General features: G+C 49.0%; 1 non-coding gene across 1 annotated transcript; it reads right to left on the bottom strand.

The window, feature by feature from the left end:
- Positions 1 to 8,041: 8,041 nt before the first annotated feature.
- On the bottom strand, positions 8,042 to 8,209 carry LOC115344184. The gene has a single exon (XR_003924473.1). It is a non-coding gene; the product is annotated as a U1 spliceosomal RNA (small nuclear RNA).
- Positions 8,210 to 13,986: the final 5,777 nt, after the last annotated feature.

Raw genomic sequence — 13,986 nt, 5'->3', positions numbered from 1 at the left:
AAAAAGGGAACTAGGCACGACCACATTGGCTATAGTACTGGACCTGCTTATTGCCCACTGTGCTCCCCCTAGGAGGGGTGTAAAGAAAGCATCCACAGAGGGCAAAGGGATGTTTCCTGAGGGGAAAAGTATTCCCAAGAGCCTCACAACTCAGCCTTCAGCACACAGCACCCTTCCCCCTGCTCTTCCAGCCCACACTGCTAACACCAGCCATCACGCCAGTCCCTGCGTAATCTGTTCCTCCTCTCTTGCACTACCTTCTTCTGGAATTTGGGATTTTCTTTTTTTCTGAAGACAAGAATTTCAAGAAGCTGCAACTGTGAATGGGCCACTCCTTCAGCCACTGTGCACTGCTGTGGCTGTGCCCCTTCATTTCAATCCCCTGCCCTGATCCAGGGGGCTGGGTTATCTCGACCTGCAAGGATCCAGCTTGGTTAAAGAAGTAAACAATCAGCAAATGGAATACCTGCTGTAATCAATAAAAGCATGAAAAAAGATTGGCATATATCTTTGAGAAAATGAGGACTGCCTTCCTGAAAACTGCTCCCCTCCCTTTGGGATTCCTAGAGCCTGAGAATTTCAGGCCATGTAAGTAAAACTGCAGCCCTTGTAACGCCATGTAATAAATGTCTTCATACAAAGCAGAAGAGACGTTGCCCTGAAAAAAACTGCCCTTCTTCAGTGAATGTTATTGCAAGGGTTTTGACATGGCCGCTCCATGGTTTACCACAGTTGGCAAGTGCTTTTTATATCCATAAACTGTAGCGCAGGCAATTATTCAAGCGTGTTCACAGCATATCAGAAGCAATGTGCAGTCTTTGGTTGAGATCACAATATGCTCTACATCCATTTAGCATCTATTCCCATAGGTTGCCACACTGCAGAGTTGACTTTTCCTTTACAAAACACTTGGGCAAAACATGCTCTAGGGTCTGAAAATTTATGCAGCTCTGGAAGGGGTTGAGCAGGGTCTTTGTTACTGTTCCCAGTCACATGTAAAAGACTTTTTTGAACCTCTTAAAAGCACCAACACCCAAACTGCCTACAAGATGACCTGACTTAGTCAGGAATCTCATCCATCCCACCAGCTTGCTCTATCAACATTATTCTCTACATAAGGGACTGACATAAATACTCATTTTCAAATGAGCTTAGCTTTCATTTTCACCCTTAAACCAGGATCTGATTTTCAAAGTGTTCATCTTCCAGCTCATTCTGGGCCACAGACAGCTAGATTTTCCCAAGCAGCCCCCAGGCAATGTGCCATATTCTTCTAATACCTGGCATAGATAGGCAAGAGGAGGGAAGCAGTGTTATCAGCCAAAAAAAGAAGGGGCAAAGGAAAGTGCTGAGGTTTCACAGGTGCTGCTGCCTAGTTTCACACCTCTTTAGCTCACTATCTTCCAGACAACAGTAGTCTTTGGAGGTAAGCGCTGGGTTTGACTTGCCCCTGCATGCTTACTTCTCAAGCTGAGTGCGTTTCCATGGCCCAAAGAGCCAAAGCTAAACCCTTCCAACTGCAAAGGGAAGCTTGACTCCAGAGCAAAGCCAGTTTTATGTGACCCTCAGTCTAAAGGCATTGGACAAAATCCAGAGCTGAAATGTGTAGCTTGAGCCCTCCTCGGCTCTCTAAGCATGGCTGCTGCATCCATGGCCAGGCAGGCTCCTGTTCTCTCGCATGTGGCATCTCCCGACCTTTGCACCAAGTCCTCCACCAGCCCAGAAGCAGCACACACCCCCCACGCAGCACCATGTCTTTGCATGAAAGGGGCAGAGACGGGAGGGGACCATCAGCTCTTTGCTGCTGCATGGACTTCTACTGTCTGCAGGCAAGGAGTGCGCTTTAGCGCAATGCCCCGGGGACTCGGTGCTGGAAGAGGGACTGGCACACCATCATCCCCCTAATCAGAGAGCCATATTTGCAAGCCTGCTCCGCCCCCACCCAGTGATACGTGCTGGAGATGGCATTCTGTGCTCAACTGGTCACAGTTAGCGATAGACTGAGGATGGGGAATCACCAGGAAAGATGAACTGAGCAGCTATTTCTTTTTCTTCCCCAACCTTTAGCTGGACTGTAGGAGTGCTCAGGACCAGACACACAGTATCTACCACAACAGAGTGACGAATGACAGCTGTAAGATTTGACCTTGCTAATCCAGCTATTTAGTAGAATGTTTAAGTCAACAGCAGCTGTTAATGAGCCTGCATCAATATACCTGCTCAATAACCAAGCACTGCTAACAGGACATTTTTTGCAGCTGTGACTTTAAAACCATTTCTGGTCTAGAAACACACTACAGCAAAATTCCCATGACATTCCAGTAAAGACAACTGCTTAGGAAAGCAGTTCTATATGGGGCAAAAAACAAGCAGGCTCTTTTGTAGACATTGGCATACTGATTAAAGTGCCATGTATCTTGCCTTAGGGTGCTCATTGTAGCTGCCGATTTGTTGAGAGAGACAAAGGGCAGAGAGAGCATGCATGGAAAAGCGCACAGAAACGGGCTTGGATGGGTATCTGCTGACATTCAGCCATTGCAAAGATGGAAGTGGTCCATTTTAATGACTGTTACAAAGGTAGACCAGCCATCCCTCTTCATCTCGTGGAGATGCCTCCCTCAACATCCACTTCAACGTGATGAACACCCCGATTACACACCACAAATGCCACTTGCTTCAAAAGAACTTTTTTCACACTGTTCTTTCAAAACCTGTAGCAAGTGCATGCACTGCTTGGGCAAACTCAGCCATTTTCAAATAATTTCAAGTATCTCATGTCAGGTTGGGTTACAGCCAGCCACTTCCCACCTCTGGATAAGAACCTCTTCCCTAGAGGTGTGTCAGGCCCACCGAGGGGTCCCAGGCAGAGCCAAGGAGTCAGGTGGAGCCTGGGAGCCCCTTGCAGCGGGCTTCCTCCAATCTAGATGCATCTTCAAGTATAAGCAGTAATTTTAACTCTTGTTCTGTTAAGGAGAGTAAAGAAATACAATTCAGGCTTTTTTTGCGGTAGATGAGACCTGGGAAATCATTGGGACCTGTGAGGTCAGCTCATTGACACTGCAACACCACGGCTATAAAGTCTCCTGGCCGCTGCAGTGTGCTCCTGGCCCATCTTTGCCGTCTCTCTGAGATCAGGCTGGAGGGTGTCTGCAGACTGGGAGCTGGGGGGGAGCGAGGCGTGGGCAGCTGAGGCGAGGGACCCCCAGGTCCCTTTGCAGCTGCCAGCCCACTGCTGGCAGCTGCCCAGGCTCCTCAGCCGGCTCCACAGGGAGGCTTTTAGCTGTTCAATAAAACAAGAGGCAATATGGGCTAGAGAACCGAAATCAGCAGCGTGCATCTGAGCCTAATGAGTGCCAGGGGCTACAGAAAAGCTGTTCCAGGTGACAGGACATGCAATGGGAAAAAAACCTTTCAGCAGCATCAGTGAAGGGGCAGGGGATCATCTTTAATTTAGGATCAGCTAAATGCCTGAGTAGCCTCATGCCAGTTGCGGAGCTACTGAGCTATGCTGTGGCTTCAGCTGCCCTGTCCTAGCAGAGCTCAGGTTCCCTCTCCATGACACTGTCGCCTTCCAGCTCTCTCACTACCTCATACCAACAAAGTTAGCAGAAACTAATGCTCTTGCTGTGGTTGTTTTAAATAGATTTTCATCTTGTGGGAAAATAGTTGTCTGGTATTACTCCAGCATTCAGTATTACTCCAGCATTCAGTATTGCTCAGCTCTGAAAACTAACTCTAAAACTGGATTCCTGGGAAACTCCCCTTGCCTTTTGCTAATCTAGACGAGGCAGGTAGGTCCTTTCCAGGACCCTGGTTGTGCTACACCCAAAAGACATTTCAACAGCTATCCAGTGCTGTGTAGGTTTCCTGCAGATTTACACCCCTAGTGTTACTTACTGAGCTAGGTTTATTTCAGGTACAGCTACTTTTCAGTGCTAAAACTAGCACTGTAAATACTATCGATCTTGGCCCTTTCTCTGAAAAAAACAGTCCTGCTGGATGTTGTGAACATTTCTTGCTAAGCTCCAGGGAAATGCTTTAAGAGCATATAGCTTAGCATTAACAATACTGACCTTTTTTTTCCTAAGCCTCATCAGTTCCTTAGTCAGGTGGTAGCAGAGAAGTCTGTTGTTGCAGTTACTGCCCTGAAATTAAGGGCTAAAACAACAGTGAGAAGAATTCACACGAGGCAACACAGCTCTTCAGCTGCGTCAAAGCCAGCAGCTTTAATGCTTGTGCTTTCACAGGACTGACTAAACAGATCGATTAGATCTGCATCAGCCATTCTGCAAGTCATAATTGGAAAATAATATTTTCACAGGATTAGAGCTTCTTGCTTTGAAAATAAGCAGCTTGGCTTTGGGTAAAATTTTCCAAGGCACTTATGTGATGCAGAGGGCAGAACCCAATTTCAGCATGGGTCATCAGACCTGTGGCAGCTTACCTGGCCTCTATAGGGCAATGGTGGCAGTGGAGTAATGATAGCTTGGGCTTGGGCTTCATCTCACGCTGCCCCTCTGAACCTGCCTTCTGGCAGGTTTCCACTGCAAATTGCTTTTGCAGGGTGTATCTCCTCCTCTGCCTCTTTACCTATGGTAACTAAGTCTCTCTGACAAAGGCCACAAGCACAGCCCCGCATGCAGGCTTGTCTGCCGTCCATGTTATGTACCTGCACATTCACATTGCACAGCCTGAACAGGACTGGTCCCCGCCTCTTGCTCATGTTGGGGAACGATTTGTGTGGTGGCAGGATGAGCACACCACAGTGTGACTACCCGGACAGTGCAGCTGTGTAGGGCAGAGCGAACCCCTGGGAGCTGAGCAAAACCCCGTGGCAAAACCGCAGCCTCCCTTGCCCCCTGGGAAAGCGAGAGGGGCTGCAAGCAGGCTCCATTGCAGCCCACTGGGCTCTGGAAGGGCTGCCTGCTGCCGCAGGACTCTGCAGGGAGCTGGGAAAGTAGAGTTCACACACCACAGCCTCTTTTGGCCAGGCGGACCACACAAGGCAAGGGGCTCCTGTTTCCCTGCCATGAGCTCCTGAAGTGTCACATACCCATTCCCTCTCAGGGCCTCCCTGCAACCGTCCTGCTCCTCTCTCTGCACCAGGAGTTTCCCCAGAGATGTCACCTCACAACTCGAGCTGGTCTGGTAACACTTTCCTCAGTGCTCCCATGCTGGTATAGGGTCAGTCAGCCTTTCCCTTTCCCTCCCTCCCCCAAAGCAGATCCCACATTTGAGTCCCCTCACGGGCATCTTCTGTCACCCCAAGATCTCCACATCTCCCAAATGATACATCAGGCTCCCCCGGCATCACACAGCATCTATGTACCCAGGCGAATGCAGGCAGCACAACCCTCGGCGCCTTGTTTCACACGCCAGCAGAGAGCCAGGATTGTAAGCTCCCCCGTGTGCCGCTGTGCATTCCCGGGGGCTCCCTGCCGCTCAGAGGGGGTCCCAGGGGAGGACGGGGCAGCAGCACCCGCAGTGCAGCGGGGAGAGGCCACGCTGCGGAAGAGGGAGAGGCAGACTCCAAAGGAGCGAATTGCACGCTTAATGTACGAACACCGGGGCAGCCCAGGGCTCCTGGCCGGGCTGCTGGGGCTCGCAGGGGGGGAGCCTGGGCCCACCACCGAGTTGAAGTGACTGTCCTGCTTCTGGAGCACAGGGGACACGCACCACCCTGCGCGGGGCCGTGCAACGGGCTCTGCCGGCCCCTCGACGCCCGCCCCGAGCGCCGCACGCCGTCAGCAGGGTCATCGTAGGCAACGCTGCCCTGGATTACGTCCAGCTCAATTCCTGCCAGGGATTTGCAGCATCGCCTTGGGTGAGCCCTTCTAGCTGAAGGCCACCGGAGGGAGCCCCAGCAAAGCAAATGAAGGCTCACGGGAGCTTCTGCATCATCCATCATTTAGGGCAGTGGCTTTCACCGGGTCAACCCCAGGCCCTTCGAAGTCAGGGGATTATTTCGTGGGGAGGTCATGGAAAGCAGACCGAGAACAGCACGTCTGCTGTCAGGAGGTGTCCATCACTGCACGTCAGTCTGCTTCTTTATTAAAGCACAGGGCACAGTGATGCGGAAAAGCTCTAGAGCACCCATTGAGTACATGTGCTGCAGGGTAATGGGAACAGCCTGTTCACCTGAGCTTCTTACCCACATCTGGCCCAGGAGAACTCCCGCCGGATTTGGTGGGAGGTTTGTCTGACACAGGGAAGCAGCAAGAAGCTTGCTGTAGGTGTATTGTGCTTTGCCTTTCTGCAGGCTGTTATGACTGGGCTCTTTTCCTAAACAAAACATCTTCTGTTTTAAAACATATTTCAGGATAAATCCAACACACTCCTTTTTCGTGAATGTGGAGCTGTGAGCAGAGTTCAACTGCAGACAGTAAAGGGAATGTGCAGGAGCCCCCCCCCCCCCCCCCCCAACAGCTTGCTCTGATATTCCTGCTCTAGTCCACTGGCAGAAATACCTGCTATTTTTAGGTCTAATGTTTGCTGATAAAAAAGCTCCACTGTGAGGGTACAGCCCCATGATGGGCTTGAGCTGAACAACTTTGCTGCAACAGAAAGGGAGAAGCCTTACACTTTGTCTTGCTCCTTCTACCCTATCCTTCCTGCTTTCCCTCCCTCCTCCCGCCTTGTGCTCCCATCTGTGCAGTGCAGCCTCACTTCCCCCTGTAAATTCTGATTGCAAGATAAAATGATTCAGCTTATTAACCTAGCCATTTGAGCAAGTTCACTCCGCTTACCATGCAGTCAGGCAAGTATGAGAGATGGAACAAAATAAGCACTGGGAGGGGTGGAGGGAAACTTGCCCCTTACACCGTGGCTGAGCTAATGTTAGCTAAGCTCCTGCTGTATCGGGAAACCATAACCAAATGAAGCCAGCTGGAGCCAGGCTGAAAACAAACAAAATGATGCAATGGGGATAGCAGATCTGCAAGCTGCTTTCTGGAGGACAGCGTATGCAAAGGACTTGCGTGGGCTGAAGGGGCACTAGACAAGTCCTTGGAGGAGAGATATAATAAGGGGTACCAAACTGATGAACTACTAAAGGCTCAGGAGGTCCACTGAACTCAAAAAAGTTGGAGGCTGGGAGTGTACCTGGGGAGACAGGGCAGCTCATGTATGCATAGCCTGCTCTTCCTCTCTCTCAAGGATATGCCTTTTCTTTCACCAGGCACACACACCCACTAGCAATGTGCTGCCTCCTGCCAGAAGGCAGCGTGTCCTCCTCCAGACAGGGAGGGGATTCTCAGCATTTCCAATGCAGACTGACCCATCCGTCCTGATAACCATGCAGCCATGGAAAAGCCTGCACCAGCCTGTGCTCCATCACCACGCTGCAACAGCTGCTGGCAGGAGCACCTGCAGACGTTTCACTGCTGCTGCTGGCACCTCCATGCGCAGTCACCCGCACTGAGCTGGAAAAAGTCTCTGAACATGTATGAATCAGTCCCCATAGCCTTATCGGCAAGCTCCTGCTGCACAGCCAGGGCCTCACCTTGGGGGGCCGCTTCCAACAGTCAGGCAGCTCGTAGGGCCCCCAGTGCTCTGGCCAAGGCCAGATCAGACAACTGTTCTGATGGGCTCCCCACCACAGAAGACAGCAGTGTGACTGGCGGGGCTCCCTCTAATTTGCCAAGGTTTCTGCCAAACTCTGCTTTCACTGTCTTGCTCTCCTCTCAGTCCTACCTGGGGGCAGCAAGCAAGAAATACATGGAGAAGTTTCCCAAGAGTACACAGAAGGGTCCAAAGAGATCAGCTTCTCGCCACAAAATGCTCCATCCAAACTGCCCAGGACAGCACAGTGAGGAATTTCCCTCAAAGGAGCAGCTGGATTTGCTTGTCAGATGGACATTGATTACTTTCAAGTCAATCCTTTTGGCCCTTGGGACATGTGACAGGGGAGAGGTGGATCAGGTACAGCCCTGGGGCAGCACTTCACAAGGCTGGGAAAGGAGGTCTGAGACAGGAGAGCCAGGATTACACTCACACAGGCAGGCACTGAGAGCAGATGAAAAAAAGGTTTTCCTCCTTTTTCTGGGGAACAACAGGGATGCCATCCCCCCATGGCCACAGCACAGTGATGCTGCTGAGCTGCCCACATTTGGGAAAAGCACAGGGGTCAGCACAGCCAGAGGGCAAGGGATGAGGCTCACTTTGGAAAAGCCACCTTCCTGGTCTTAGAACAGTCCTGCCAGGTTTGTATTGCTACTGTCTCTACTGACTTCTCTTCAGGATCATGCTAGCACACGTCCTGAAGAAAACTTGAATCCCTGCCTAGCAAGGGGGGCTAAAGGGCTACGGAGAAAGAAAACAGAGAAAAACCAGGTGATCTGCACCCGGATAAGGTGAGTGTAAACGATGGGGTGCCAAAAATCGAGCCTCAAAAAGTGGTTCTGGAGGAGCCAGGAGCAAGGCTACAGCCTCAGGCACTGAATGTACTTGTGCGCTGAGGTCTCCCTCTTGGCATGAATGAGGGGAGGCCACAAACACATCAGTGCTCACCACTGTGTGCATAATGTTCCCCCTTCTGTCCCCCCACCCGTGGATCCAGGTCTGCGCCCCTTGGCGGGGTGCTTCACCCTCACTGCCAGCTAAAAGGTCCTGCCGCTTTGTGTGTGAGCGAGGAGATGGAGCAAGTGCAGCATGAGTGTGGAGATGTGCCTTCACAGCACCATTTGGAGGTGGAGGGGCTGGATGTAAGACCTCCCTCCTTGTGAGCCTTGGCTAGGTGAACCCTCTGTCTGAACCGTCAAGGCTGTTCCTAAATTCTTATCCTGACTCCGAACATCTGTCCATCTTGCTTTTGGGAAAATCACCTGATTTGTATGCCTCCTCTGTAAAGGGAGGAGGATGGCATTTCTGTCTAGCTTGTAAGCTCCTCTGGGCAGGAAGAGAGGGCCTTTTATATAAAGGACCCAGCATAATGAGGGTCTTGACCCCCCATTGCACAGCAGCTTGCTGGACCAAAGTGCTAAACATAACATCAAATAACATGTTGAACTTAAAAGTCCTGCAGCTTTATTAATTTTCCTGTTTTTCAATTGTAAGGCACTCTCTAATAGCAATAGTTAACAAATCAGCAGTGCTCCTAATCATGGGTTGGACCTCAAAAACTCTCCAAGGAAAAGTTTCCATAAGACACTCAAATCTCTCAACTGTGCTCTGCAGTCTCTGCGCCATTGCTTCTCTAATATTGTTCTTTGACTCAGCATTTCCTCTCCTCTTCCTTGCCGTTCATCCTACCCCACTGACTGCCCTTCATACCTGACTAGTTAAATTTACATTCACCCACAGCATCAAAGCAGTGCCCTTGCACCACTGATGGTGATCAGCGCTCTACTGTGAGTGACCTGGAAGACTCAGAGAGGGTCCATCCCCATGCGCTCAGTGGTACGGTCCTTCATGCCCATGTATGTCGCCCCGACAGATGAAACAAAGACACAGCCAGTTTGCACCAGACATACTCCTCCCTCAGGCTCTTATGGAGAATATAGCTATGAAGACCTCACCCTTTGCTGTGCTGTGTAGCATTTACTGGGGTTGCTATAATTAAGGATCTTTGATAAGATCTGCTTATATAACCATGGTGATTTGCGAAGTATAGGCATAGAAGTAGATTAGATGAGATTACTAGCTACAGCTCTGTTCTAATGTGCACGAGTTGCCTTCTCTGATTAATTTTTTGATGTTACATCTTAAATTGGTTCTCTTTCCTCATGGTTGTGCCTTGTTCCAAGAGGTGTCAAGCAGAGAGCTGGTAAAATTGTTCAAAGGGTTTGCTGGCTGTGGATTACTAATTATCCCTATGCACGCACTGTTAGCAAAATCCTTTTAACCTGAGAAACCAAGTCCTGTGCACTGGCCTGGAACTCCAGGTACTTCTTTAATTAACACTGGATTCTGAGCACCGGCAACAAGAAAGTGCTATTTTCCAGTGAATGCATTAAGTACTTTACATATTGACCCCCAGGATGTGTTTGTGTTTGTTTTAATCTCTTTTTTCTATATCCAAGCATTGCTGTCTTTTGTTTCACAAGCATTTTTTCTTCCCCTTTCCTCGTTGTTCTGCCTCTCTTAAAACTGGTTGCTTCCCTACCACCTTATTTTTTCTCTCACCTCTTTATCTCCAAACCAAATCTGGGTGGCACCATTTTCTCCTCACCATGTGTTAGTTGGTATCCAGCAATGACACTGGGCTTGAGAAGGAAGACCAGAACAGAGGAAAGTTTGTGGCAGCATTTAACCCAATAGATTTAAGCAAGTTGGGGTGAGGGAGTAACCTGCAGTAAGTCACTAACCTGAACAACCCTGTAGCAGTGGAGAGTATGTGTAAAGCCTGGGAACATATCCAAGCTGTGTTTCTCTCTCCTGAGTCCTGCAAATGTCCTCATTTAGATTTGGGAAAAATAAAATATGCAATAATGAGTAGTGACATGGAATTCTGCCTTTGATTCCTGCTTTTCTCTGGACACCCTTCCCTTTCCTTCATGTCTCTTTTACTTTGCTGGTTCCTGTCTTCCCTCCCACCTTTCTAGCTGTGCTGTCAACATTAACTTCAAAGGGTCTTCTTCCCTCTCCCTCTCTTCTTACACTCCTTAGTTTCTGTCCCAGGTTCCCTTCTTTCTTCTAAACTTGGCCCTGTATGCAAGGTGAAGTCACTGAAGGAAGCTGAGAAGGAACCTTTTATCCTCGCTGTGACACGTCCATGCGATGCTGCCTCCAGCGTTCGTTGGCTCTGTCCACACCGCTGCCCTTCTGTTAGGCAGATGCACTGCAGCATCTCTTTCTTCCAACAATGGTTCGGCTACACTGACACAAGGGGAAGATATCCCACTTCTCAGATGATCAGTCGCAAGACTGCTAACACCTCTTTGACATTGGATCAATTACAATCTCATTGACATCTCATGAACTCGCACACAAAAAGGCGTTTTGTTTCATTTCTTGACTCATTCTTAGATACCTATAGAAGGAAGAAATATGTGAAAAGACTGGCTGCTATTACTGTGGAAAGCACAAAGATCCCTCCCCCTGATACACCACGGGTACCGTGCAGGCACAGCACCCTCCTGCGCTGGTGTGTCATGGTGACGGTCTTCTTGTCGGCATGCGCACGGCCAGGCTGAGCACAGGAGGAAAAGGGGACGCCGAAAGAGGCAGAGGGTTATAAAGTTCTGGTGGGGATGGACTCCGCTGCCCCCAGTGTAAGGGGCACCCCTGGTACAGAGAACTGCTGAGAAAATGAAGCGCAAAATATGAGTGGGTTTATTTTTCAGTAGTTCTATGACCTGTAAGGTGTAGTCCTGGTCCTCGGACTACTGTCTCACAAAACTGAGAAAACATTAGTCAAGCACTCTCTACCCAGCCAACCATTACCAGCACCGTACCAATTCCACAAGCCACAAAGCAGAACTCTGTGCAATTTTCTCTTTCAGCTTGTACTCCCAATGAGTTATTTTAGGCACCTTCTTTCGCTGGAGGCATCGTAAGATTTCTGCTTTTCAGGGACAAAGGTGTATTTCCAACACGGGAGCAGCTATTTTGATTTGTTTTCTAATAGCATCTTCAGGTCAAGTTACGTGTCTGTGAAACATGGATCCCAGGGTCAGCAGACTTCAGCACAACAACTGACTTACAGAGTGTCTAAGTTAAAGACACGCTTTGGAAAATGTTTCTTGCTCTCAGCAGTACACCACACAAGCTAGAGCAAAGGGAAATCTAAAGTGAATGGGGTCTTTACAAGATAAGGAGCGAGAACCCAGTGCATTTCAAGTAGTGAAAACAGATTTTAATTCCTCAGGAAAAACATATTTCAACATGTTTTAGCTGAAGGCTTTAACAAAAACATTACAGCAAAAACCAGTGCAAGTTTGTTCTGCTTATTATGTAAAGTATATACTCCGTGAACACACATTACAGGCTGCTTTCAGTTATGAATGAAAATCACCAGGAACTTCTACTTTGTCAGAGCTCATTGCAGGCCACTGCAGTTGTAGTTCCCTTGACGGCTTGGGCTAGGTCAAGACTCACAGCAGGTTCGCACCAGGTGACTGAGCTGATCTAGCAGCACGCTGCTACTGAAAGGGGCTGTCCCACTCCTTCAGTCCTGATCTTCCCTCGCGCTAGCTCTGGCACTCATTGAACCGCTCAGTGAGCCAGTTCAGCTCACTACATGAGCAGGAAATCACTCTTTTATTTGCAGGTTTGGCTTCTGCTGGTTTAGTGAGTTTAAACTGCAGTTGTAAGCCTACGTGGGAGGCAGACCAACAGTGAGCAACTGAGGCAAAGAAAGTGCATCCTCTAACGCACTAACCTTATTGGGCACATACACTGCAAGGCAAAGCTAAGCGGCAGTACCTGTTCTCTGGCAACAAGATCTTCTGACTTTGCCAGGAATTTCTGCTTCTAACACCTGGATCACAACTGTGAATTTGAAGGGAAGCCGGGGAGTGCAGGAGGAAGGAGCGAAGGGGTTTGTCTGCACGTGGCAGAAGTTCTAGCAAAAAGCTTTTGTCATCTCAGTAAGGAGCAGTGGAAAGCAAGTGAACTTTACATCCCAAAAGAGTATGTACAGGAAGAACATGGCAGGACATACAGCAGTGCCACGAGGACTGTCCTTGTCCTGTGACGGGTCACAGCATCTTTGAATCAGCTCAAACCAATGGAGGAATTCCAGAGGGTGTCACAGAAAGCAACTAGACTCCCTTCATTGGGTGTAACTATTGTTGAAGTAGCGAAACGTTACTAAAATTGCCGTTCCATTTTTAAAGCAGAGGCATTTTAAAAATCTTTTGTTGGAGTCAGACAGAAAAATAAACATTTAGCTTACTTCCTCAGAATTGGACTTGCTGTTAAGTTTCAATTATATTGTGTTATGGCACAACACAGCAAGCACTTGTGCTTGCAAATAGTCCTATGGACTACAACTGGGGCTGTGAACTCTATATGAAATAAAGCGTATTTTTAAGTGTTTCAGGGAATTCCAAAATGTCTAAGAGATGAATTTTACTTGTAATACACTGAGTGCTCAGTCTTGTTTTCTGCATCAAGAAAATGAGTAAGTTTGCTTTCCTGCCATGATTTTCAGACTGGAACACCACTTTTGTTGAAAATGCTCATCAGGCTGTATAGTATCAGCATCTTCCGTATGCATTAGTATTCCACTTTCAATTTCAATTCGCTGGTTCAAATTTGCAGGTTTTGGCCCACAATGAAGCTTCCCAAAATGACCAGAATTTGGTCCTACCTGCCACTCTGCTTTTAATTAAGATGCATGTTTTCTTTACAGCTTATCCAACTTTTATTTAAACTCCTTCAGAACCTGTACCTTCCTGCCCTTGAGCAATTACTTTATTCCAGCACTCAAAGTCACGATAACAAAGGTCTAATTTGGATTTCTCAGTGTCCTTTGTACTGATGACTAATTGCAGGAAGATCCTTTAGCTCCTAAGCAGGATCCGTATCTTCTCTACAATCATATAAATGTCTCTTAATGCCGTGCCCCAGCAAGCCCTTCTTCCACGACTGCCTTCAGTCATTTTTTTTCAGACTGCCATCTTCTGAGCTGTCACACCCTTTAGCCATCTGCTTCAGTATCCATCAGAGGCCTCTCAATTTCTCTGAACCACAGGCAAAGCTGTCTTCTGCTCTGAGCTTACTCTGGCAACATTCAGACCGGGTACAACACCCTGATGGCCACAGCACACTGCAGAACAGGAGGAGGGCCTAACTAGGAAATTTGGGCACACATCTGGACACAGGGGCCCAGCACACTTCAGCAATTCCCCCGGCTGGACCACCGGGAGAGCAAAACGAGCGTTCCGACGGACGCAACGCTCCCGACGAGATCCGTGCCAGTCTCCGCGGGCACGAGAGGCCTCCAGTTCCCGCAGGGCACTCTCCGTTCCGCCACAGGCCGCTCGGTCCCTGGAGGGCAGCCGGCGCGCCTCTCCCGGACTCCCGCGGCGAACAGCACCGCTT

This window comes from Aquila chrysaetos, chromosome 7 (assembly GCF_900496995.4).
Source record: "Aquila chrysaetos chrysaetos chromosome 7, bAquChr1.4, whole genome shotgun sequence".
NCBI classification, from domain to species: Eukaryota; Metazoa; Chordata; class Aves; order Accipitriformes; family Accipitridae; genus Aquila; species Aquila chrysaetos.
This window is presented reverse-complemented; position numbering and strand designations above follow the sequence as displayed.